The sequence below is a fragment of the Leptonotus elevatus genome, chromosome 1 (genome assembly GCF_054856555.1).
Source record: "Leptonotus elevatus isolate MCC_2025b chromosome 1, RoL_Lele_1.0, whole genome shotgun sequence".
Lineage (NCBI taxonomy): Eukaryota > Metazoa > Chordata > Actinopteri > Syngnathiformes > Syngnathidae > Leptonotus > Leptonotus elevatus.
Window position 1 is genome coordinate 34695635 of NC_141239.1, and position 26170 is coordinate 34721804.

General features: G+C 38.5%; 1 protein-coding gene across 3 annotated transcripts in view; it reads left to right on the forward strand.

Annotated features, from left to right (window-relative positions):
- The first annotated feature begins 4779 nt into the window (after positions 1-4779).
- brinp2 (bone morphogenetic protein/retinoic acid inducible neural-specific 2) overlaps positions 4780-26170 on the forward strand; it is a 163550-nt gene continuing 142159 nt past the window's right edge. The window contains exons 1-2 of one of the 3 annotated variants that reach the window (XM_086094692.1): positions 4780-5399; positions 13101-13156. The gene's annotated coding sequence lies outside the window, so the exon portion shown is untranslated. The remainder of the gene's footprint in view (positions 5400-13100; positions 13157-26170) is intronic. The other 2 variants (XM_086094700.1, XM_086094683.1) reach the window with 2 other exon arrangements.

Here is a 26170-nt window from a genome sequence, read left to right on the forward strand (position 1 = left end):
AATTGTGAAATGTATACAGTAGGAGGAACAATAACCAAACAACAAATTGAGTATTATACTAAGCTTTACCAAATATCACATTTAGTATTAACTCATTCACTGCCATTGACGGCTATAGACGTCAAAAATTCATTTGAACTATTTCTATTAGTTAAATTTTTTTTTCCCACTTTTGTTAACAAGAGTATGAAAACCTAGTGTTTTTTTTATATTGTATTAGAACAGATATAACATTTGTGATTAATCAAGAGTTAACTATGAAGTCATGCGATTAATTACAATCAAAAATAGTACTTGCCTGACGCCCCTAATTTTTAATAATCTTTTCTTTAAAATTGTTTTAATATTAATAATAATAAATAAATAAAAAAGATTATTTAAAAATTTGGGGCATTAGGCGATTAAAATTTGTAATGGTAATTATTTGCATGACTTCACTAGTTAACTCACGATTAATCACAAATTTTACATCTGTTCTAAATGTAAAAAAAAAAAATCTAGGTTTTCATACTGCATCAATGGCGGGGAATAAGTTAAAAGTAGTGCTGTCAAACAAATTAAATGTTTTAATTAATTAATTGCACAATTTCCCATAATTATCACAATTAATCGCATTTTTATTCCTACTTTTGCTTTTACTTTTTCCTTCAAAAAATTGTAACAGATATTTTCTTGAGTAAAATCTTAGTAAGTAACTTACTTACTTACTTATTCAAATCTTAACATTAATGTCAAATTGTCCAACAGAAAGTATATTTAGAATCAAAGACTGTCCTAATGTCTCGAGTAGAATACTTTTAAACAAAACGATCAAAATGGACTCAAACAAACAATTCTCAGAACTTCTCGCTGACAGCTTTAGTTCTGCTCATAGGCACTGCGTTCCAGCAGCATTAGTTTGCGAGGTCCCATGGAGGTAACTTGAGCAGGGAATTTTGCTTTGACATGATACACCAAAGGTGTACAACCAATATGCTATTTGAATTTGGCTCTACAAAAAAAATACTTTAGAGCTGTCCAACAAGCATCAAGCAAGGAAATCAGAAAGTAAAACTACGATAAAAAAAACTAAAAAAAAAACGTTTTTATAATTTTAAATTAATCTCCACAGTTAACACTCTAATTTTGACAGCCCTAATTCCAAGTAACACGCTATCCATAGAATTGAAGATTAAGCTGATAAAGATTTTCAGCAGGAGTTTTATTAGGGGCATATGTCTCAGAAAATTATACATGTAAACCAAAGTAAAAGGCTATACAAGGCATCAAGATCGTCAGTGAGATAAGGAGTTGCTCACAAATTGGTTTAATTGTACCGATTTCTTAGCAGAATTGTATATATTTCCGTGCTAGGTCACTCGGTGTCACCATCAACAATTCATATGATTTAATTTAATTCAGTGTTTACTTGCCTTGTTCTATGAAGCTAAAATGACGTTACAAGCACTGCCTTTTAATTACCTGTAATCTCCTGGTAGCACAAAGCATAAGTGACAACCTAAATGGGGAATTGTACTGTATAAAGGGAAGCTATAGCATGTAAGAAGACAGCGTATGATATATTTCACTGTAAATTGGAACATAATAGCGGCGTCTCTGGCATGCAAAGTTGAGTGGGGCACATAAGTGGGCACTTTACATCCACAAGCAGCAAAGCTTATACAATACATTCTAATTCAATTCAAGATCACAATCCGGTGGAAAAGCACTATATAAATGAAGTAGCCCACCATTTATTCATAGCCCGTACAAATAGGGCTGTGCAATTAATCGAAATCCAATTATAATTTCAATACACTACACAATTACACAATTAGCCGAATCATAAACAAAAATAAAGATTATTAACTCCTTTTAAGTTGTCAAAATGTATATATTTGTTTAGTTTTATTAATTTTTTCCTTTCGGACACATTATTACAGGTTACGCCGATCACATAATATAATTTGCAACATTGACATCCGAAAGAAGGGCTGACGGGTAGAAGCCATGGCTTATTAGTAACCCGTCCCCATCGATTCTTACTATATGCATCAGTCATATACATTGATTATGATAGTCATTGATTCATATCGTTATCAATCCCAGACTTAAGTCCGCACACTCCTCGCTCAGTTCATCTTGAGTATCCTAATGTCAACAAAATAGTTAGAAGTCACGAGCGAGTGCAGGATGCGTCCTTCCTCGACAGATGCGTCCTTGATTTTGCACCTTTATTAAAAATAATAATAATAATTACATTTTAATGAATCTTGTTTGCTCCAAAAGGAACTTACATAATTATAGTGTTTCAAATAATTTTTTTTGTTTCAATATTTTTAAATGTTAAATATTTTCTTGTTTTGTATCAAAAAATAATCGTTCCTAGTTCAAAATAAAAATGCTACTCGCCAGTGCTGTTCATTCAGTTTCTAGCTTAACTTTATTTCCAATTGGCCCGATTTAGCACATGGAAATGTTTTGCTGAAATTACTGAAAGCTGTGGCCACTCTTACAAAATCTCACCTCCACTTGAGCCACAAGCTTCCTTCATAACTGCGGCAGTGTTTTTCCCCCTCCGTTTCTTGACGTCTCTCTTGATCGATGACGTCATCAACGAATGTACTTCATTCAAACTGTTGGTTTGCTCCCGATGAAAACCTATCGAGTTTACTGCTGTATGGCTACCGTCCGCCAAAACTGAGCATGTGTTGATTGGGTCTTGACGTCACGTGACATCAGTCCTGTATTTTAATTGGATGAGGGGCCCAGTTAATGTGGCCCCATGGCTTTCTATTGAGATGATTTGAGTGGCTCATCCACCTAAACAGGCGCTCATGGGCCGGCCCTGTCAGTCCTGTTTAGAAACTTAGACCATTGAACTTGGTTTTGTATTATAACAAACTTACCTTACAAACATAATTGGTATTTATTTGAATATTCTTCTTCTTGATCAAATTAAATTGCATAAATTATTAGCTATAAAGAAAACCAATTATGAGCCTGCATAGTGCTCAACAGCGCCATTTGGCGGGGCCCGGCCCCACTGGCCCCAAAAGCAGAGACGTCACTGGAGCATAAAGTAAGTCAGCAGGCTTTATTATTTGGGGCCTAAGCTTCCTAACTTAATGCTTTGAGAATCCAAATTGTAAATTGTGACACAAATAACCACCATCCGTGCTAACGTTAAAGCTAGCTAATGCCAGCGTTGTATTTGAGTGTCACAAAAGGGCGCCGTAAAAAGTCAATATTTTAACATACATGTATACTTGGATTCTTCCTATCCAGCTGTATTTCCGGGGTTCAAAATGATATTTCTCTATTGTCATGAAGGGGAAAAGGTAATCATGAGAATTAGCTCTGTGAATTAACTCATTCACTGCCGTTGATGTCTAAAACGTCAAAAATTCATTTGAACTGTTTTTTAATTTTTTCCCCACTTTTGTTAACAATTTTTTTTAATGATCTTTTTAAGAAAAGAAAAAAAGGCGATTACAATTTTTTATTGTAATTAATCTCATGACTTCAATAGTTAACTCTAATTAATCACAAATTTTATATCTGTTCTAAATGTACAATAATAAATAGTTCAAATGACTTTTGGACGTCTATAGCCGTCAATGGCAGTGAATGAGTTAAATAGGTCAACCCAGATAACCATTGAATGAACGGAGGAGGTGTTGGCCCGGCATTCTTAGTTGCTGTGCACTTCAGAGAACATCGAAACGAATTTCACTTACAAAACATCCATTTATGCTGGAGAACCCTCCGATACTGTCTATGTAACACTGCAGCCACGTTGCTGATGCATGGGAATTTTGCACAGTTGTGGTTGAGAGCCAAAATTGGCGACAAAGAAGGCAGCAAGCCTGTGATTGTGAGCAGGTTCCCCCGGTGTCCTTTTGACATTAAATACTATTTCGCTGTTGGTGAGCATCTCGCCCCTGCTTGGCAGCTCGTGATGAATGCCTCATGTGGCTGAGACTTAACCAAGTTCATATTGAAATACTCCCTGAAGCATCGCCATCAATCAAAGGCTCTCCGAGGAGCTGCCATGTGATTTTTGTCTGCCTTCTCCTGCTACCATGTGCGGTTGCACCACGAAGATATTCAACAATATACCGACAACTCATTTGCTCTCTTACTCAGGCTGTTACTTATTTCCCTCCCGACGGCCCGAAGCAGCATATTCTACACACACTCCAATCTCCAGCCTCTCTGCAGCTACTTACTTATTCATCACAGACTCACAGAGGAGGCCGCTTAGCTGACAGAAACCTGATTTCATAAAGAGAAGAGGCACGGGAAAAAGAAGTGATGCCTCTGCTCTGTCATAGAGGACATTGTCAGTAAGAATTCACTTTTGCCTTGAGTCGGAGTACATCTGCATTAGACATATTTGACTAAATCGCCGCGAGAGGCTAGAAAAAAAAAGAAAAAAAAGAGGAAGTGTTTTCTCTTTCATTAGCCAGCCTGTCCCTTTGGGCTCAAACACATCAAGCTCAGTGCACGGCCTGGCCTCACTCCACGCACATCCCAACTGTGTCTCAGGCTCCTTTATCCTTCTTTTTCTGGCACACTGGTCTTCATCTTTCACTCCACTTTCTCATCTTCCTCCCCCTCTCATCTACTTGTCTTTCCATCCTTCCCTGTCTATTCTCCTTTCCTTACTGCTGCTCTTACTTCTTTCCCATCCACATCCTCTCCTCCCTTGTATGCAATTTCTAACCAATCGGCGGTGGGAGTGGGCGTGGCTTCACACCAGCAGGATGGGCTATTATTTCAGAGAGGAATAGGAGAGAGAGGGCGAGAGAAACAGAGGGAAGAAGCGCTGTGGCGTAAAGAGGCGCATTTTTGGAGCAACATCACAGGAATTGACGCTTGATGAAGACTTGGCAACAAATACACGTCGGAGATGGGAGAGTGATACGCTGACAAAACAGGTAAATTGAGCAAGAATGCGGGAGTGGGCAGTTTGTGACTAAGTGGTCCGCACTACGAGCAGGTGCACTGTAACGCTTCATCAAGGAGCCGAATTGGTCAGGAAAGCAAAGTGAGGAACGATTTCCTTCTCTGGATTATTTATCCACTACTCCAAACTTTATCAGCGTTTGAACTTGTTGTGCTTTCGATCGCGGATGAGGAAGAATTTCCACTAACTCCACGTGTTTTTTTCTTCTTCAATTATTATTTAAGTAAACATGTGCTTTGCACGTGTTGGCGACAATATGACTGGATATGTACAACTACCGTTGAATTTGTCCCAGAGGAGAAGCGGCGAGTGAAAGAGGGACGACATAAGGAAGAAAACCGAAGCGGAGTCGGTGACGTTTCGCTGCCGTCTCATAGTTCTCCTGGCTTTCTCCGCTTTTCCACCCAAGCCTTCAACATCGAAATAAGGACCTGCGTTCGCAACCTAGGTGAGTTATTCATATTGATTCAGTCATAATGGCTAACCATGTTGCGCGCCTTTGGTGACGGTGCGCGTTTTTACGCACAGACCATTTACGCTTTATGCGTTACATGACCAACTATAGAGCCTGTACATTTGCAAAGGGTGTGTTGAAGGGTGGTAGGCTATTTGAATTTGAATGCCGACGGCGTCACCTTCGCACAGCAGTTGCACGCACGTGAGTTGGGGTGCGGATGCCTACGCCAATATACCTCAATTCAGAAGTTTTCACCATTCCTCCCATTTTCTTTTGCAGTGCTTCATGTTTTGCGCTCATTATAGTTGCCCAAAAAAACACAGGTAGTGCTTTTTGTTAAGTCATATTTGTTTTTTTTGCTGCCTCATGCCATCATAAGTGTATTTTCATTTGCAATTTTGCTTCTCTTCATGATTTTTAATGGCTTTGCGTATCTCTCATTAGTCATCCCAGCTATACCCTGAATGTCCACTGAACTGTGCAATAACTTAAAAACAATATATATGAACGTTTTATGTGCAACACTTAGTACAAACAACCGTGCAGCAAATAGCTACAGACCTCTATTGCAAAGAGATGCAAAACAAACAGAAAACACACACACATAGAAATCATGTCACGTTTGTGGGTTCTTCTAAGAAGTAGTGTGCCGACATAAGGTTGCCCCAAGCAAATAGAAGCAGATACAACTTTCAGGAGTTCAGGGGAATCTCCAAAAAGTAGCCTACTTACTGCAAAAATTAAAATTAAAATAAATAAACAGCAAACAAAGGTATGAGGTAGCAGGGATCAAAACACTATAAAGCAAAGTACAGAGTGAAAAAGAAAACATCATGGACAGACTCCCCACCATGACCGACATTGGTCAGTGGCTGAATGGAAGAAAATCAGGGAACTTAATGCAGACTGAATTGGCCAAAATGCACACCTGGACCCAACACAAATGGCTGGAGAGAGCTGATTGGTTGACACAAGGGTAGCATGCCTGACAGTAGGTGGAGACAGATATAACAAGCCGACAAGGAAGACTATGGAAAACTAGCCAAAACCTAAATCACAACATTGGAAACTAAAATGATGTGAACCAAGGTTATGTTGAAGCAAAAGCCACAAAACACAGATCATGTCAACCCTCAGAAATCAAGTCAAACTAATGAAGAAATGTAAAGCAGCTGTATGATGTTTTTATTACACATGCACATTACACAATAATTGGAAACAAATATAAGACCAACAAGGCCCAGTGCATAGTTTGTGTATATATGAATTGCATTACGACCTTTGTCTCACTGTAATCTCTTTAATTATGATAATTTTTCTATGGTACGCATGTTTCAATGACATGTCATTGACGGGATATATGCAATCATGAGCATTTCTGCACACAATATATCCGATACACATCAGATATTTGGCTTCATTTGGAAGAGGCCTGTTCCATCCATATTTTGTCTTTATGCTGTTATTATGCATATCTGAATGGTGCCACTTGAGTGCAGGAAAAATAATTTGACACTTGATCCAAGCTGTATAAAAGCCAGTTGATATATTCTATTCTATCTCGCTTAGATTACTGTAATGTTTGATTTTCTTTTCTCAAACGTTTGCAACAGGTCCAAAATTCTGCAGCGAGATTACTGACTGGTGGCAATAGATGGGCTCATATTACGCCCATTCTTTTCGAATAAATTTTAACATTCTTGTACTGACTTTTAGAGCGTTGCATGGTCAATCTCCCTTTTTTTTATCAGAGACTTGTTGTGCCCTCTCGGAGGCTGAGATCATTGAATCGAAAACTGCTTATGGTCCCACGTACTCAATTTAAGACCTGCGGTGATCGTTCATTCAAGGCTGTTGCTCCGAAGCGCTGGAATGACCTCCCGCTGTCTAATAAGTTTGCTCGATTCTGATGGTGCTTTTAAGAGCCAACTTAAAACATATTTGTTTTGCTAAGCGTTGTGATTTCTGCTGATTATGGGCCGTCTTTTGACCTTTACTTTGTTTTATTTCTTGAATTTTGTATTTGATTGTTTTTATCTGTGTGATTAATTTTACCTGTGAAGCAGTTTGTGACCTTTTTGTCTGTGAAAAGTGCTATATGAATACGATTTAATTACTAACTATTGACATAAGGCTTTGCTTACTACAAATTATTACCATTATTCATGTTTTGTGTTTTTTTTTTTTATGTTTTTTTTGTGGTGCATGAATTTATGTGTTTCAAGTAATGTAATACTAACAAAAATAAGATTATTTCTGGAAATCATTTGATCCTGACCCTACTTTTAAAATACACTTCATTGTGGCCTCCAGTACCCTAATGTTGATGGAGATTACTCAACTGAGCCAACTCATCAGCTCAAAACTAATTGGATTGTTACTCCATTGACATTTGTCTTTCTCCATTTCAGAACATCTTTGTTAGAGCTACAGGAATGAGTCACAATTATGTTGAGTCATGTCGGTTTCTTCTTAGATTAAACATGGAAAACATGCGCACAATGACTTATGAGGCATGACTCGTTAACTTAAATACGAGAATAATATTTCCTTCTTGACTGCATCCTTTCACGCTTGTGAGCATGACACTTTTTTGAATGAGTTTAGTGCAGGATAAATGGACTGGCGCAGCCCAGACTTGAACACCATCAACTCGTTAGGTCTCCTTATACTTCCTTTAGGAGCAAACTATAGCAGAGATACAGAGCCAGGCCCATTAACAGCATGTCCCCTCTCAAAACTCCAATATATTCGTCTGTGTTTTGTTCCAGAAAGCCCCTTAATGACAGCGGTGGGAGCAGTTAGAGCTGCAAAGAGAGAATGAATCCATACTAATTCCCACCTATTTCATATAAAACTACTTTTGATGTAATGTGGAGTTCAGCCAAGAATTTTGACTGGATAGTTTGCTCTCGATACTGTACTTTAAATTATGACTGGGTGTGTGCGTGTGTGTGTATAAAGTTATGCCAGATGTTGATTTTCGAGCAATTTGTGTTTTTAGAGTTGTTTTATTGATTTACAGTGTCTTTTAAGGCCTCGAAAAGAACTATCAAAACAATGGATTGTTATTATTATTATTATTGGTAGCAGATAATCTGTACAACTGTTGTCATGACTGCAAAACAGCGACTTGAAAATAACAAGCCTCTAAAACAGGGGTGTCAAACGTACAGCTCACAGGCTGGATCAGGCCCGCCAAAGGGTTTAGTCCGGCGAGATGATCTTGTAAAGTAAAAAAATGAGACATGTCGGACCAATTAATCAGACGGCTAAAATCAAAACATACACATTTGTAGTTTCACAAGCAATCATCAGATGAGCAATGCAAACTTGTTCACAGAATTGACCTGGATGTCATTATATTACAAACAACCTAAATTTACGGTTTGTTGAAAAAAATAAAAACATAGACCAACATAAATCAAACATACTGGTAACACATATGACATGGATTCATGTCCTATAACTTAATTTACTATGCCACACAACACATTCTGGGGACAATATACATGCAAAACAGGTAGATATAACATGCCCGGAAATCATATGGGCCATGTGTTGCTGCGTTCCGTTTGCATTTGTGTTATTTTTTGTATATTTACAGTTGAGCCCTGCTATTTAGGGCTAGCCTGCACATATTTGTACAACTGACGGCAATTGTTTGTAAGTTATATACCACGATTTAACCCGTCCAGCCTACTTGGTAAAATATTTTCCTCCAGGTGGCCCCTGAGCGAATATGAGTTTGACAGACCTGCTCTAAAAGCTTTTAAAGCTTCAGTACGTCATGCTTGGTGGTTGATGTTTGCAAGTAAGACTTGAAATCACATTTTTGTCATTTTCCTTGGTTCTTTATCTACAAAAATTGTGTAGAGTGCAACTTTGGACTGGACTGCTTTTTATATTGCGCTTTATCTAGCTTTATTTAATCTTTGGCTTCCTTCCGCCCCTTCTCGAACCAAATACTTTGTGTGTGTGTGTATATATATATATATATATATATATATATATACACACAGGGTTGGGAGGGTTACTTTTAAAATGTAATCTATTACAGTTGCAAGTTACCTGCTAATAAAATTAGTTAGTAACATAATCCAAGTACCATAATATTAAAGTAATGTAACTGGATTACTCTAATATTGGGTATGGTCATGAAGACAAAATACAAATAAATATCCCCACAATATATATTCTATACAATGTGCCTTTGCTATTTGCGGGTAAAAGGATCCGGACAGCCTACAAATAGCAAAAATCCTTGTGTAATTAAAAATCATGTAGGCTATTGATTGATTGATTAATTGAAGGCCATATGCTGTTTTCGAACTGTCACTGAAAGCAACCACACCTCACAGTTTGATAGATAGATAGATAGATAGATAGATAGATAGATAGAAAGATAGTCATCCAATGAGGATGACGATGTGTGACATCAACTGCAAAATTAACTTTTATCCCAGTCACAAGTTTAGTCGTGTATATGTTGTGCATGATGTTTAAATAGTGAATTGGTGGGAGGAAGATTTGTTTGGAAGGTGTAACTCACATTATGGTTGTAGGCTAGCGGGCTAGCTAGCAAGAAGCTACAGCGCGTAGCATGCCGCTGGACTCTCAGTTCAAACTTTCAATTAGAGTAAGTTGCAGTGAATAGCAGTAGCTATTTCCTCCTTCCATCCATGAAGCTTTTCAAACTGCCCGCGTGAAGGACACGACTAGTCAGTTCGTTCGTTCGTTCCCACCTCCCCGACATGTAGCAACGGTCCCACTTGCGCGGGCGTGCACGCGTTTTCTCTCACTCTTTCGCTCTGTCCCTCTCTCTCCCTCTTTCGCACTCTCATCGTAAAAATTGCAATCCCCATTTTTTATAAATGTACCTGTAATCTAATTACATGTTTTTTCCTGTAACTATAATGGAATACAGTTAAAAAAAAAATTGCAATCTGATTACGTAACGACGGTACATGTATTCCGTTACTCCCCAAGCCTGTATATATGTGTATGTATACATATATATATATATATATATATATATATATATATATATATATATGTATATATATATATATATATATATATATATCGTACTTGTTTGAGATAAAGACCAAATCAAATCAAAATCTACACCATATGGTGAGGATGAAACCCACATCCTGACGGTTGGGAGACGACCACTCTACCACTGAGCCATGCCGCCCCTTTACTCTCTTATCCCTAAGTTCTTGTCTTCCATCGTGTTATTTAGAATTTAGGTTTTCATGTACGCAAGTTTAAGACTAGGTCAAACAGCAAAAGTTATTTACTGGTATGTAGATTAGTTGACGGTATGTTCTCTTGGTTGGTTGTCTGTGAGACACATTTTGAACATTGACAGTTCAGACACCTTATTTCTATGGAGAAACGATCTTATTTTCAGTTTTTCTTTATTTTTTGAATGAGCCATCTTGCAAGTTGAATGTTGACTGTGAGGGCAAGTTTCAAAAGAACCTTTGTCAGGTCTAATTGATATCTGTACAGATTGAGTACATTATTTTTGTGCATAAGTTACATATGAATATAAGTGAATTTCCTCCATATGTGAATTAATCACCAAAATGATTTTGAAGCGGTTCATGTTTTGAGTTGCATGCTACAGCTTCTCGATACAAAAGCTGGGGAAGTCTTGCTTGGAGGACATTCGGTTGAGAGGGCGATGCTCAGCAAAACTGAACTTGGAACTCTGAAATGAGGCCCAGTTGCGGAGGAGGTGTGTCTAAAACCTCAGACGCAGGAAGAGGCTCTTGTCATGTTTTGTGGTCCAGGTGTTTCATTGATTCATCATTTTTGTTGTCTCAGTTCTTTCAATTCAAAATGTAGCCTTCCAAGTATATACTGTGTAAGACTTCTGTCAGCTTGGAGTTTAAACTGCACGACAAGACAGACAGTAGAATTTAATACATTAATTCATGTTACATGAATGAAGGGCAAACGGCTTGACTTCACCTTGACTTTCAAGTCAGTAAGATAATCGCATAGCCCTGGAATACATTTAACACCCAAATATGGGGACACATTCTGCCCTGAATGAGCAAATTGCTGCAAAGTCGAATGAAGTGAACTGGTAAAGTCGATTTATTAAAAAAGGAAGCCGAATCAGCCCAGGAGAAACTGCCTGCCAACACATCTGGGAAGATATGATAATGGCCTGCCTGTAAGGACACATCACTGACGCTCCCATGAGATGTTTTCCAGCCTGAATGACATGAGCTGGGGACTCAACAGACCTCATTTATATAATGGGGTTTATATTTACTGCCCATATGATATTGTTAATCCTGTTAATCCCATTTGCATTACAGAACATAGTGAGAGTGAGGCTTTGCGTGTGAACATAAGCAAAGCATACGCGACTTGAAAAAGAAGCGAGTTTGGATCACAATTTGTGAGCCAAAATTTCATATTTGATGCCTCGTATAAACTAATTGAAAAAAGCGAAACTGCAAACGGAATTTAAATTGCACAATGCCCACATGCACAGGAAGTCTAAGGCACTAGCGAAGCTATTCCGTTGACGGTACGTGAAGCTGTATGTAATCGTTGTAACACAGACCTTGATCTCCACCTAAAATGCTGAAGCTGCGAAACAATGTAAAATGAACGTACACCAAATTAGTGAGATTAATGTTAATACACTTTACAAACATAACATTAGCCCTGTAGAAGGCTAAGACTCTGTTAATTATGACTGCCGTCCAATTTGTGGCTAGTTTATTACCAAGGCGACAAGTACAATATATGCCCGTGACCAGATTTTAAAATGTATTCCGTTACAGTTACAAGTTACCTGTTAAAAAATTTAGTTAGTAACATAATCCAAGTACCATAATTTTAAAGTAATGTAACTTGATTACTTTGGATTACTTTTGGATGACTCCAATACTGCGTATGCTCATGACGACAAAATAAAAATAAATATCACCACAATATATATTCTATACAATGTGCCTTTGCTATTTGCCGGTAAAGGGATCCGGGCAGCCTACAAATAGCAAAACTCCTTGTGTAATTAAAAAGCATGTAGGTGATTGATTGATTGATGGCCATATGCTGTTTTCGAACTGTCCCTGAAAACAACCACACCTCACAAACAGACAGATAGATAGATAGTCATCCCAATGAGGATGAAGATGCGGGACATCAACTGCAAAATAAACTTTTATCCCAGTCACAAGTTTAGCCATGTATATATTGTGTGTGATGTTTAAATAGTGAATTGGGGAGAGGAAGATTTGCTCTCTCTCTCTCTCATATTGTAGAAACTGTAATCCCTTGAAGTAATCCCCATTTTTAATAAATGTACCCTTAATCTGATTATTGTTTTTTTCCTGTACTGTAACGTAATACAGTTACTTTTTTTTTTGTATTCTGATTACGTAACGCCGATGATACATGTATTCTGTTACTCCCCAAGCCTGCCCGTGACCATAATTACTTCATGCAGGGTGGTATGTTTTGTTGGTTGTTGTTTTTTTTCGCATTGTAGGCACCTGGCACTCTGTGACATATTACCAGTGTATTACTCTGTAGCGCTATATTTTGTAGGGTTTTGGTGACATCAAATATTGGAACAAAAATTTCAATAACTAATTTACTAAATTTTGTTTCATCCAAAAGGAACTTGCATACCAAATTTCTGCTATTTTCTGTCAGGAGGGTGGAGTTTGGTGGAGGACCCAAACGCAGGGAAGCAGGGCAAGGAGGCAGAGGTAATGTAAAAAAAAAAAAAAGGAATTGAATTATACAAAACAAAAGCGAACTCCAAATGGCAAGTGAAACAAGAGGACAACAAGGCAAAAAACTGGCAGCATGACGGGAGGGAAAACGACAATGAATCGACGCAGACAGAGGGGAGACAGGAGACTAAATACACACACACTCACGACACAACAAGACACACCTGGGGCAAGACACAAGTGGCTGAGGGCACTGATTGGTTGACACGAGAAAGGGCAGGATTACACTTAACAAGACCAAGGGAGACACACAAGGAAAAACAGAACCCAAACATGGCATTTTCACGAGTTTTTCTTTTTCGAAGAGCCTCAGACTGATGAAAAATAGGAATGCTATTAAACTTATTTGTATAATTGATAAATACATGTTATGTGAAAAGCCCAAGCTTTTTTTTTTTTATTGTATTTTATTTTATTGTGTATTTTATTTTCATTGTATACTGGTTCCTCATAGAATGTTGTAGTGTGCTATAACAAAAGCTAAATTTTTTGCATTTATTTGTCTTTGATACAGATGTGTATGTTTGAAACAGTTGCTAAAAAAAAAGATTACTACGCAGACTTATTACGTCGCTGTATTATTCCAATGCGATGCATTCGTGAATTCAAAACACACTTAGTGCACTGCAAGGCGGTAAAATGACGCCACCCTGGAGAATATAAAACCATTTTCACGCTTTTCTTTTGAGGAAAAACCTCTCCGCTTTTGAAGGATGGGAGAGCAACGCCTTAGCTACCGGATCTTTAGCAAAGTAAGGGACAAATAATTATTCGTACTTTTCACAAAGAATGGTACAAAAGGACTTTGTGGATGTGCTTCAATTAACTCGCTGTTTCTATTTACATGGTGTTTGGCATTACTATTGCTAGCTTGATTTCGTGAGGAATTCGGATGTCTTACAGGAAGATAATCACTTTATTAGATTGTTTCCGGGTGTCCGGGCGGGTTTGAAATTGTCTGTTTTTCGTTGTGCGGCAAATGGGGGGCAGAGTATACTGCAACGTTTACCGTGGCTGGCAGACGGCACACTGGCTGTGACGGTGGCCCAGAACTTTAGCTGAGTGGCAAATATTAAGCTGCCACACCGGAGGCGATGGGTACGAACCCCGCTCGAAATAAAAATAAAGAAAGATTGCCAAAAATGTAAGACTTCAATAGAGTCGTGTTATTTTTGTTTTATTTTCTACCCATACAGAGAAGGCATATGTTAAAACAGTTTGAATGTATGGCATCCTTGTATCTGAGTGTCCTTTTTTAGGATACGTTGTACACTCGCCTGCCTACGCATACATTTGTTATTGGTGTGTGCGTATCAATGTGCGACGGACTGCCTGCCTACCCAAACCTAGAGCTCACTGCACGTCACTGGATATGATATGATATGATATGATGCGACTGCTCTAATACCTGCAACAGGGTTAAACCTTTTCCTCTGCCATGTTGCTGTAGGTTAGTCAAGGTCACGAAAGGCATCACATCAACAAATGCATCCGTTCCTAATGAAGTCATACATCACATTTAACATATGGCTCAATTAGAGACTTCATAGAGATTGTATAACCCCAGAGCATTCATTAGCTAAGCTCTAATAGTCACTCATTTGATTAAAAGCTCTGAGGGGATTTGTGCCTATTGACAAGGTGCAATCCAAGCATTTGAAGGCGATTGAGACACTGGTAATGTAGCATACTTATTTGAGGTGAAAACAAGGTGGTTTAATGTTCATATTCATAATGCAATGAAGATCTGTACGAACCCAGCAGTGACAAATCACGCCTGTTAATGTTTGTTTGCATAGGTGCACTGATCATCATCATCAAGCAAATTGAGCAACTTAATTGTGTGTGAATATATGCTAAGTATCTATTGGTTATGGGTGCACGCATGGGCTGATATAGTGTTTGAAAGGGAGGTCATGGCTTCCCCACTATGAGATGATGAAGCTTAAGTGCAGTGATGCATTTACATGGGCATTCTTCACTTGTTGTCTACTTTGAGATTTATTTCCGTTTTTTTGCAGAGCTAAAATTGATTAACTTACTTCCCCTGACAAATGTGTTAACTCTACAACAACATTGCAAAGGTTTAGCATTATAAAATGATGTTTGTTAACAATGAAATGACAGTATGCTGTGATTGTCGGGGTGACAATAGCAAATGTCATAAGCGCACACCAGTGACGACAACGTCAACAATCAAAATCGTTGGCAAATAATTTTGACCTTGTTCACTTATGTTCATTAAATAACTTTTCAGGTTTGCAAAATGTTCACGTATTTTTGAAATGTTAGAAAATAGACATCTTGTTATTGCTTTATTTATGATGAAAAGCCAATTACTCCCTCGATGTAGCCTATGTATTATCATTTGTTTATGATGTTTCTCATACTATTTGTCTGAGGATGGACTATTGGTTAAAATGGCCTATGAACTTGTGGCTATATGCTGCTATTTGAAATGTTTCCCCTATCAGATTTTGCTGGGGCTGGTTGTTCTTTTCCCAACCAAAGGTCAATTTAAAAAAAAAATATATTTGTAATACTTGTAATTTTTTTCATGTACCCATCCGTGACATTGAGGGAATATTGCTGAAGACATCTGACATGATTTTACATGCATTGTGTCCTCTACACTCTAAAAAGAAAATTGTTGAACCAATTTAAGATTACAAATTGAATTGTTGACCAATACAACTAAAATAAATCGCTTCAATTGGTAACACACAATATAATTAAGTTAATACAAAGTGAATATATTAAGTTTAATTAACTATAAGTTGATTAAACTTAATATATTCTAAGTACTGAATACATCAAGTAAACACTTTTGACTTCGGGAGGACTTCTGGACTTCCGGTGAGCATTTGAGGGTTTGTGGTGCCTTTTAGTGTCTACTCAAGGACACCACATCCTTCCACAGTAGCAGGCCCTGTTCCTACGCATTCTGCTGTAGCTTCCATTTCTTATAAATGTATAAATTAGTCAACGTAAACACAGGAAAAACACCAATAAATTACTAGTATGCATGTCTGCAAAAATAATCTTTCAGCATTTTTCCCTGTATGTATTTGTGAATGATTTGTTATATTGTGCTAAGCATCCAAGGACAGAGATAGTTCTGGTTCTGTAGTCATTCCACTTTTCCTCTTTGGTGCCATTCACTCATCTGTGATGGCACGAGCGAATACACAAACAAAGTCATACACAAGCAAAATGCACCCGTGTAGTTAATCCTTTTGGTGCTCAGTGAGTTGGAATGTCGCAAGATTTTTTACTATCCTCGCTGCTGGACCTCTAGACATTACATTCTGGTGTTTTCATTTGATGCATGAGAACATAGTTTATAGAATTACTCTTAAATAACCTGTTGTAATGGAACAGCTGTGTGTCTGAATGTATAAATCAGTTTTACGATGTATTATTCTACTGTGCGCTATGGACTTCTGTTTCATGCACACACGCACAATAAATCATGTGTGATTCCATTCATGGAGCAGCACAGCCCACTCAGGGGTCATCTCAAAATCACCATTTAATGGTTAACGGGAGACTTGCTTTGACATCAGCAGGTCAGCAGCAGATGAAGTGAAATGTCTTGGTTACCTCAGTCCAAGAGAATGTGTGTTCTGAGAAAATGATTTCTCGTGCATGGGGACGGCGAGCGGCCATCCTTAATAACCCGTGTCCTCAGAGTTAGAACTGGTCCAATCATTGGTACCAGCGGGACACTTGTCACTTGTGCCACTGTTTTCTTAATTGGTCACTGAGAGAGAGAGAGGGTCGAGAATATGAATGGTCAGGGTTATACAGGGCACCGGGGAACTCAGGGTGGGCGTCATTACTCAAGTAGATAGAAAGTTGGAGAAGGTCTACTGATTAAACCAGAATAGAGTTCCATTGAATTGCATGGAAATGACTGCACTCTTTATCCATGAATGTAGTAGCGATGAATTAACTGAGGACTTATTTTTATACTATTAATGTGACTTCCAACCTGTCTAACTCAATTAAAGGAAAATTAAAAACGTTTTGAGAGGGAAAGTAAAAATAAATCATGCAGTGTGGGCATCCTTTCATAACTCTCTCTCTCTCCCTCTCTCTATTATTTTTTATAATTTATTTATAAATTAGGTCACCTGACACCTTTTTTTCTCTCACCAAGTTTCTCTGATTAACCCCAAACAAAGTTTAGCTGTTGTAGTAGGCTATTCCTGACAGTTTTGTAGCAGAAGGCAGAATGTTTTGCAATTTTTAACAGTTAAAAATTCCCTGAAAAGCTGAGTTCTAAAGTGCAAATTGAAAAATGGTGCAAAAAGTTTTGAAATGATTTATCTTGTTGTCATTTTTTTACATCACAAAATGTATATATACTGTACTTGTGTACAGTATATGTTTTTTTTTTTTTTGCATGTTGTCTATTTCCCAAAATGTGCCTATAGGCAAGCCTGAATTTTGTGGAATTTTGCCATGCAATGTCGCTGCATGCGTCACGCATTTATTTACAACAATGGCAGTTTTGTTGTGTGGGTTCCCATACTAACATGTACATATTCTGCCATAAATCATAAATACAGTAACAGCAGACAAAAAAAGATAGAGGGGGGAAAAGTTTGTGGAGTGCAAATTCTTTATCGTTGGGCTAACTTTATTAAAACATGTTACAGACATCAAGATAAGAGAAAACAGTTTTAGAAAAACAGATTTGCCCTAAGTTTAAACCGTGCTATGTTTGTGTGTGTCTATTTTTTAACACATTTCAGCACAGGTGATATAAAGCTTGCGAGATAATTGGAAAAACATCACCAGGATAACATGTCCTAGCATTATGCATTATTCATGTCATATTTCTAGTGCTGTGATGATGAAGAAGATAAAGCTCACCTTTGGGTGTTTGATCTTTATAACAATCAGTACGGATTTTTTTACTTGCAGAAGCTTGAATGAAAAAGTACCCCTACTTCTCATTTTCTTGACTATTTTTGTTAACTGCATGTTATATACACATAGATACCCAGATAAACTAAATTAAATTAAATAACTGGATTTCTTTAGTATATACATTTAATATTATTATGATTTTAGATTGCTGTTAGAGTGAAGGCAATTTACGAGAAGCTACCAACTGCAAGCCATTTTAGATGATGATAATCAGGGAGAAAAAACTTTAGAAAGTGTCAGTGGGGTTAGGATTTCTTTTGGGCTTTAGTATTCCATAAATGATCATGGAGATTAAATAGGACAATGGTAATTTGTTTGTGTGTGTTTTTTTAATCCTCTAAAATGGCTGCATTTTAGAGGATGTGTTTTTATACATGAGCTTTTTTATTTGGGTTCTAAGACGAGACTTGTCACTTTGGTTGTGCACTGTTCATATTTGCTCTTTAATTTGGACTTCCAGTTCAACTTAACTCCAGAATTTTTTCAATGACTTGTCATTTCTCACATGGGTAACTTCTCGCACCCTTCGATGATCTGTGACACATCATTTCACCCAGAAGCCGATTTGAGCGCTACAGGTGTTCCTTTTGCCCACTGATGTCAATCTTTGCAACTGTAGTGTGGGCCAAAACTAATCACTACACCCCCATCACCACCAGTTTTATTCAATAGAATCATCACTAGACTCAATGATGAATTTTCTGCTCAAATAATAAATTTGATGCAATGTTAAAATAACAGACCAAAAAGGTCGTTTCATTGTATATAACAATTTCACTACATACGTAAAAAAATATAAAACATAAAAAATTAAATACATAAATGTAACATAACCAGCTGTGTGCTTTACCATATATACTTACTTACAGTTGTGCCTATGGGTATGTAAACTGATGAGAATGGTGAGAAAAACGGTCTGGCAATTGTTTTGATATTTTCAGAGGTTGAAGTTGACATGAATAGCATTTTTGCATTTTGGTGTCATTAAGCGACATTTAGCTTTTGTACATTTACAGTTGTGCTCATAAGTTCACATACCCCAAGATCAACTTTCAAGCACAACTGTATATATTAAACATAACTGTCCTTTTCTGGCGCTAATTGCTGTTTTTTTTCTTTCCTTTTTTAAAATGGAATTATATGAATTTCACCGTGCGTCCCTTTTTGAAATGTGTATACAGCTACAGCATAACTTCTGTCACACACGAAAACTCTCACTCTATTCTGGATTTGAAAATAATGTGTTGCCTGATGTTGAGTGTAAACCCAAACCAACTCATCTCGGGGGCTTTATGATAAAAATCATCTGACTCTCTCTGAATAGGCCATGTTTTGGAACATAGTAGCATCTGTGCGGACATTACTGGGATTCGGCTCATGCTGGATTTGAGAATTATGTTCTCAATAGAGCAGTGTGGTTGTGGATCGTCACATTGTGAATATGCTTAACATGGAATGTATCTAACAATAATGGGTTCCATAAATATGTACACATAAATTACTGTTACTGCATGTTGCATAATGCTTTCAAAGGGGTCAAATTGTTTCTATATTTTTCATCTGTAAAGTATAATACAATGAAGACATGAGACATATTTTATATAAAGCAACCAGCCTAGCCTGTTTTTTATCACCACGTCGCATGTTTATTCTGACAATAATGAACTATAATTTGATTGCTCGGATGTCACATGATTGGGAGTTGTTATTTCAGTCCACAGGCTGAGGCCATAGAATGTTAAGAAAGACAGCAAAGAAATTGTGGACAAATTGAGATTTATGGCTTATGCTTAATTAAAATCTCCAGAAACTAATGGTGGGAAAATTGAAATGTTCGTAGTTGATTGAATCCCCCCACGAGCATAGGATTTCATCATACAGTGAAGCCCTGTGTGACCATGCAGTGGTCTGTTCTGTGTAAAACAGGGTTTCCTACATGTAATTGTATAGTCAAATCCATCCAAAAGTTGTCAGCTGCTTAAGATTTTTTTTCCTCCATGACTGAGAGTTAGAGACTTAAGCTTTGATGCACAATATTGTCTAGAAACCCGACTACTCCTCTGTGTGTCATTTTCCAAGATTTTGGGGCTCATTACCATAGCAGGAAAGCCTCTGGTATTGTTCTAGCTCTCTTAGCTTTGTATAGCTTTAAGCTGCTAACAAGCTTTGTATTAAGGTTTGGGCTGACTCTGGTGGATAACATTCACCTTTGCTTCAGTGCAGGAACGGGGAATAATTTGCACATCCCTGAGGTGTTGAACATTGCTTTTAAGGATTTTTTTATTTTTATTTTTGTTACTCAGTGCTTCACTAGAGTACCGCTAGAAAGCTTCGCTGTCTGCTTACATTCCAGTAGTACACAATCAATAAATTAGCTCACAACACTTGGGACCATTAGCTACAAAGTTCCTAGATTTGTATCTGTGCTGCTTACAGGCCAATTAACTGTGGCTTGCTTTCTGTGGTCCAAACAAACATGAGGAGAAATGAGACAGTCGCTTCTCCATGTTGTCATTTTTAAAATTAATTGAAGAGGATGTCACGTCATTGGCATGTTCCACAAATTAATAGTTTCCTTGGCTGTGTTATCAGAACACACCCACTTTATGCTTTGATTCAAGTGGATTATATTAAACTCAAACAGCGCTCAAGACCGCGACTAAACTGGTCGCATTAGCTTTACACAGGGCTGTCAATGGTCTCGCATTCAGCGTTAAGCCTGGTTCACACGGAAAGATTTTAAAATTGTCGGCCGATTTCCAAACTGTGAGAGACGCCACATGTGAAGAGAAAAAAAATTCACGGGAGTAACAGTTATGAACGTACCGTGAGAGAGAGAGAACAAAAACGGGGGAATAAACGGCCAGAGTTATTTTGTAAATACGATGTCGGAAATGATCATTTAATCACCTGACTTCGGCATCTGTCAGTCACGATGAGTCTCGACGTGATGCGAGTTGAAAAACAAGGTGGTAGCTAGTGTGCGTGCCATCGTCGCCATCATGCTTTGCAAAGTAAAAATAAAATAAAAAACATGTCGTTAAAGCTATTGGAAGAGATGTGATAGACGTGTTTTGAGTCCAGGCCATTAGCAAAATCTAGTGTCCCGCTCTCACCGGAGTTAAGCTGTAGCTTGCCGGCAGCTAGCTCCATCGCAGAAGCGACCCTCCAGCCGCGTGTCCCTTCTCCCGGCGGTCAAAAGGCGGCGCAGGTGTGTGTGCGCGTGCGTGCGCGGGAGCGCTCGTGTGTGGCCGGTGGATGGGGGGGCAATTTTTTGGGGGGGGGCAAAAAATGTTGGGGCACCGGGGCCTCTCAGCATAGTGTTACGCCACTGGCCAAGTTCATTCATGAATGTGACGGGAAGTCTCGCAAAACCTCGCGAGATTTAACGTAACTTCCGAGTCTACAAACTAGCAGGACCAGTCACGATACTTTCTGGTTTGTTTTCAGCCGAAAAAGCAACATAAAAAGAAAAGGCGTTGTGTAAATGGGCTCTTGGGGCGATACAGACATTGCTTGCCCTTGGTGCTGGCGGCGCGGGTTTGCTTACCACTGGAGACCACATTTATTGGTGTATTGTGTGTGTGTGTGTGTGTGTGTGTGTGGATAAAAAAAAAAAAAGAGTGTAATAGCGCAAGCACGGACTTTCTGCTGTGTCATGACTGCTTTGATTTTAGATTCCCCACCAGCTTCCTCGCCGGCTTGCTTTCTCATTGGCTGCACGTCACCGTCAACCGGCTGCGCGGTGGTTTGTCCTCGGGGCACACCGCACACAGAGCGAAGTCGGGCCAAAACAATCCAACATGTTGAATATCCCCGTTTTCAAGTCGGAGGTCCTTCCGAGGGGCCGATATCGGGATGAGCCTTGTGTGGTGTCAATACACTCGGCAGGATTATCTGTTAAGATTATCGTTTGCGTGTCGGCGTGTCCTTACAGTTGTCGGGAGGGGAAATTCGGGCTAAAATCGGGCCAATTCTCCTGCCGTGTGAACCAGGCTTTAGTGTCATTTCCGCCATCGCTCACGCTCCCATGCTTATCTTTAATTTCTCACTCTAAGTATCAATGCAAAACGTTTGTCAATGTTGAAAACAGTGCTGTTGTTTTTGCGCGCTAATTGGACATTGCAATTGTCAGTTAAGAGCCCAGTTTGTCGCATGCTCAACCCCTGTTTACCACTTTGAGCGATGCACGAGCGTGCTAATTGTTTCTATTTTTAAACGCACCTCCAATTATGTTGGCGGTACTGTTCATAGCAGAACCACAAATTCTCCTTGGCAAGCACGCATGTGGTTAACAACCATTTCAGACAAGATAACATCTGCTTGTTTTCAGTCAGCATCTGAGATGTGCCAATGTGCAGATATGAGAGAGGGCTCTCATAACCAACCGTACTTATCAGTCATACAATTGTAACCCTAAGATGTTGTTGTTGTTTCCAACGGCTGGGTAAAAGGCAGGTTACAAGTAGTTTAAAGTTTCTAATGTTTTCTGGCGTCCTCCCTGCTAAATAGACCAGACACGGCAGGACAAGATTTCAAGCTCGTCTCTTTTTATTGAACGCTCCTCTCGAACGAGGCTTGCTCCTCTCTCTCTTTGTTGCGCTCATGCGCAGTACAAAACACTAAAGCATGCACAACTAAAATATAATACCAAAAGTAATAATTCACACAAAACAAATATTAGTCAATTGCAAGTAAAAAAAAAATACACATTGGCAAACAACGTGTTACACAGTTATTCATCGATCCATTTTCTGAACTGCTTATCCTCACGAGGGTTGCGGGCATGCTGGAGCCATCGCCGTCAAAACTATTGCCAGTGCGCTTATGTGCCCACCTCCCCAAACCCCACTAACTTATGTATAATTTATGTGTTTGTTGAACAGAGTGCATTGTTGGTGAGACAGTTCCTATGCCATTTCCGCTTATGCCCAGACATTTTTTTGTCCACTGTCAGTACCAAATGTGATAGGGCTGCAATATTGTAATTGTATTATGTCAAATATTTCTTCATACAACATGTCCATGTTTTCCCTCCGAATAATCATTAAACCCCAGTTTGATTCCCAAAGTCACAAAATACGGTATTGCCGCATATATCCCGTAGCATGACATCATTGGCCGGTGTGCAGGCCACCGAAGGACCCCGATTAAAATCTTGCATCCCCATCTCATCTGGTACCGACACCATAACCCGGCCCACCTGACTGGGGATGTCTCACTCCAAGGTTTGGTCAAAAGTTGACAGCCCTGGCTTTATATCTCAGAAGTGCTTGAATTGTTATTGTGATTTAAGTGAGATTTTGAGTACTGTGCGTTTATGTTGATCATAGCACAGCTCTAGACTGATTATATGATTATTCAATTTATATGTACATTTTATGACAATTTGACTGCTTGCTAAGTCCGAGACCTTAAATCTCACCAAAAATAGTGTACAACTGTTTTTTTGTTCATAAACTGTATCAAAAATGTCATGTTGGACCTACCAAGAAGCTGCATTTGTAATGAGAAGCATTCTTTTGGTCACTTGAAAACAACACCAACTTCTTATGCAAGCCTCTAGAGATCTCGACAATGTTAACCTTCTTCGTGGCTTGAAGGTATTGCAACCTAGTTGGCAATAATGTGGTCATCCATCAAAAACATTACACTTGCAATCCTGCACCAACACTTTCTATGAAACAGTAGAAGGAAAAAGAAAATACCGCAAACACGTTGCTGTCTGTCAATGACATCTTATAACACACAACTCATCACATCACATGATGGACCTTGGTGCTTTCACGTCCCTTCGATTGCCAGCTGCACTTCAAGATGGATGCTTGCCATTATCTATCTGCTTTTGGGTTCAGCCCGAGTGTCCACTGACCTCTCTTGGGCAATGGCTGTCAGAGATATCGATCAGATTCTCCAGCATAGTGAGCTTGTTGAAAATGTGAAGATGTGATGATAAATGTGTTTCAGGGCTTTTACAAAAAAATGAAGACTGCTTAAGAGAGCAAACAAGATGGCGCTTTGCTGATTGCTGCAGTGAAGGCGTGGGTCCTTGACAGAAGTAATGATCATAACAGAAGACAGTTTGTGTGTGTGTGTCTCCTTGACCAGGTTGATGGCTGTGTCAACTGACAGACATTGCTACGTTTAGATTTAATGAGCAATAATTACAACCAATCGACTGATCTTTAGACCTCTGAAAGCACATACTGTGCAAACATTGGCATGTAACATAGATTACTTTGTCTTAATGAGGATCTATGGCATGTCATATGTGATTCATGATGTCTGAGTGTGACTTTTACACTTTTCTTTCGATTAATCAGTGATTTCATGTCTTGAGAGTCAATTTCAGGTGGCTCTTCAGCAGCAGCCTTCCGAGAGCTAAACATGCACCTATCCCACTTTTTTTTTTTTCCAGAGTACAAGCACTGATATTGTATATGTCAGACTGGAGAAGTGGCATGTGTGTCGTAATATTGGAACATCTTTTGAGTACAAGTATTGGCACTGATACTGGTAACAGTGTCAATGCTTTAGTAGTGCTAAACTTAAGATCGGTTCGTAAAGGCGTATCGCCAGTACAGAGACAATGGGGCTTTGACTGTAGCTGTGCCAATATACAAATATTTAAGGGAAAGAAATAGTAGGGGTGTCAGGCAATTAAAATGTTTAATTGTGATTAAACACATGACTTCAATAGTTAACTCACGATTTATTACACATTTCATATCTGTTCTTAATGTGCAATAAAAGGTACAACAAAAGGTTTTCATACTCTTGTTAACATAAAAGTGAAAACAATGTTAAGCTAACAGAAATGTAACTGCATCTTTTAGTCATTGGTAGAGTAATTTCATAATAACTCATAAAATTGAGTTAAAATTCAAAAGATGTACTGTACTGTAAAACACGAGTGTGATATTAATTTGAGGTCATTTTTCTGCCACTAGATAGCATAATTGAATTTGCAAGACGATGGCTCTGTAAAAAAAAAATTGACAATACAAATACATTCTCCATAAATATATGCATTTTTATTACATTTATTACTGCTAATTTTTGACATGGACGTGTCTTCTGCGTTGCGACTGGAATTCCCCCAGTACAGGATTTCCAAATAAGGGGAGGTCATTAATCTCACGTTAAAAAAAATTTGTGGCGTTAAAGGAACTTTAAATTTACTCAAAATTAACACACTAATTTTGACACCTATAGTAAATAGTGCTATGTAGCACGTGCAGGGTTGGGAGGAATACTTTTAAAATGTATACCGTTACAGTTACAAGTTACCTGCTAAAAAATGTAGTTAGTAACGCAATCCAAGTACCATATAATTAAAGTAATGTAACTGGATTACTTTTGTATTACTCCAATACCGAGTATGCTCATGAAGTCAAAACAAATATCACCACATTATATATTCTATACAATGTGCCCCTGCTATTTGCGGGTGATAGGGACCCGGGCAGCCTGCAAATAGCAAAAGTCCTTGTGTAATTAAAAAGCATGTAAGCTATTGATAGAAGGCCATATGCTGTTTTCAACCACACCTCACAGACAGACAGACAGACAGACAGACAGATAGATAGATAGAGTCATCCAATGAGGATGACGATGCGTGACATCAACTGCAAAATGAACTTTTATCCCAGTCACAAGTTTCGCCGTGTATATGTTGTGCATGATGTTTAAACAGTGAATTGGTGGGAGGAAGATTTGTTTGGAAGGTGCAACTCACATTATGGTTGTAGGCTAGCGGGCTAGCTAGCAAGAAGCTACAGCGTGTAGCAACTAATGGTTAGTTTCACAAAAAAAAATCCACATTGTACCTTGGTTTGCAATAGCTCACTCGCTCTGCAAGAAAGCCAGTGTTACTTGCCGTTGCCAATTGTAAAATAATAAATAAATCATTACTTTACTTCGAGAAAAGTTTTTAGGGTCGTGGAGGGTGCTTTTATTTTTATTTATTTTGTCATGCTTGTTTGGGTGAAAGCAACTTGGCGAGATTTCTTTGTTTATGCTGTGTGGTTGCGCAATCAAGTGCTATCA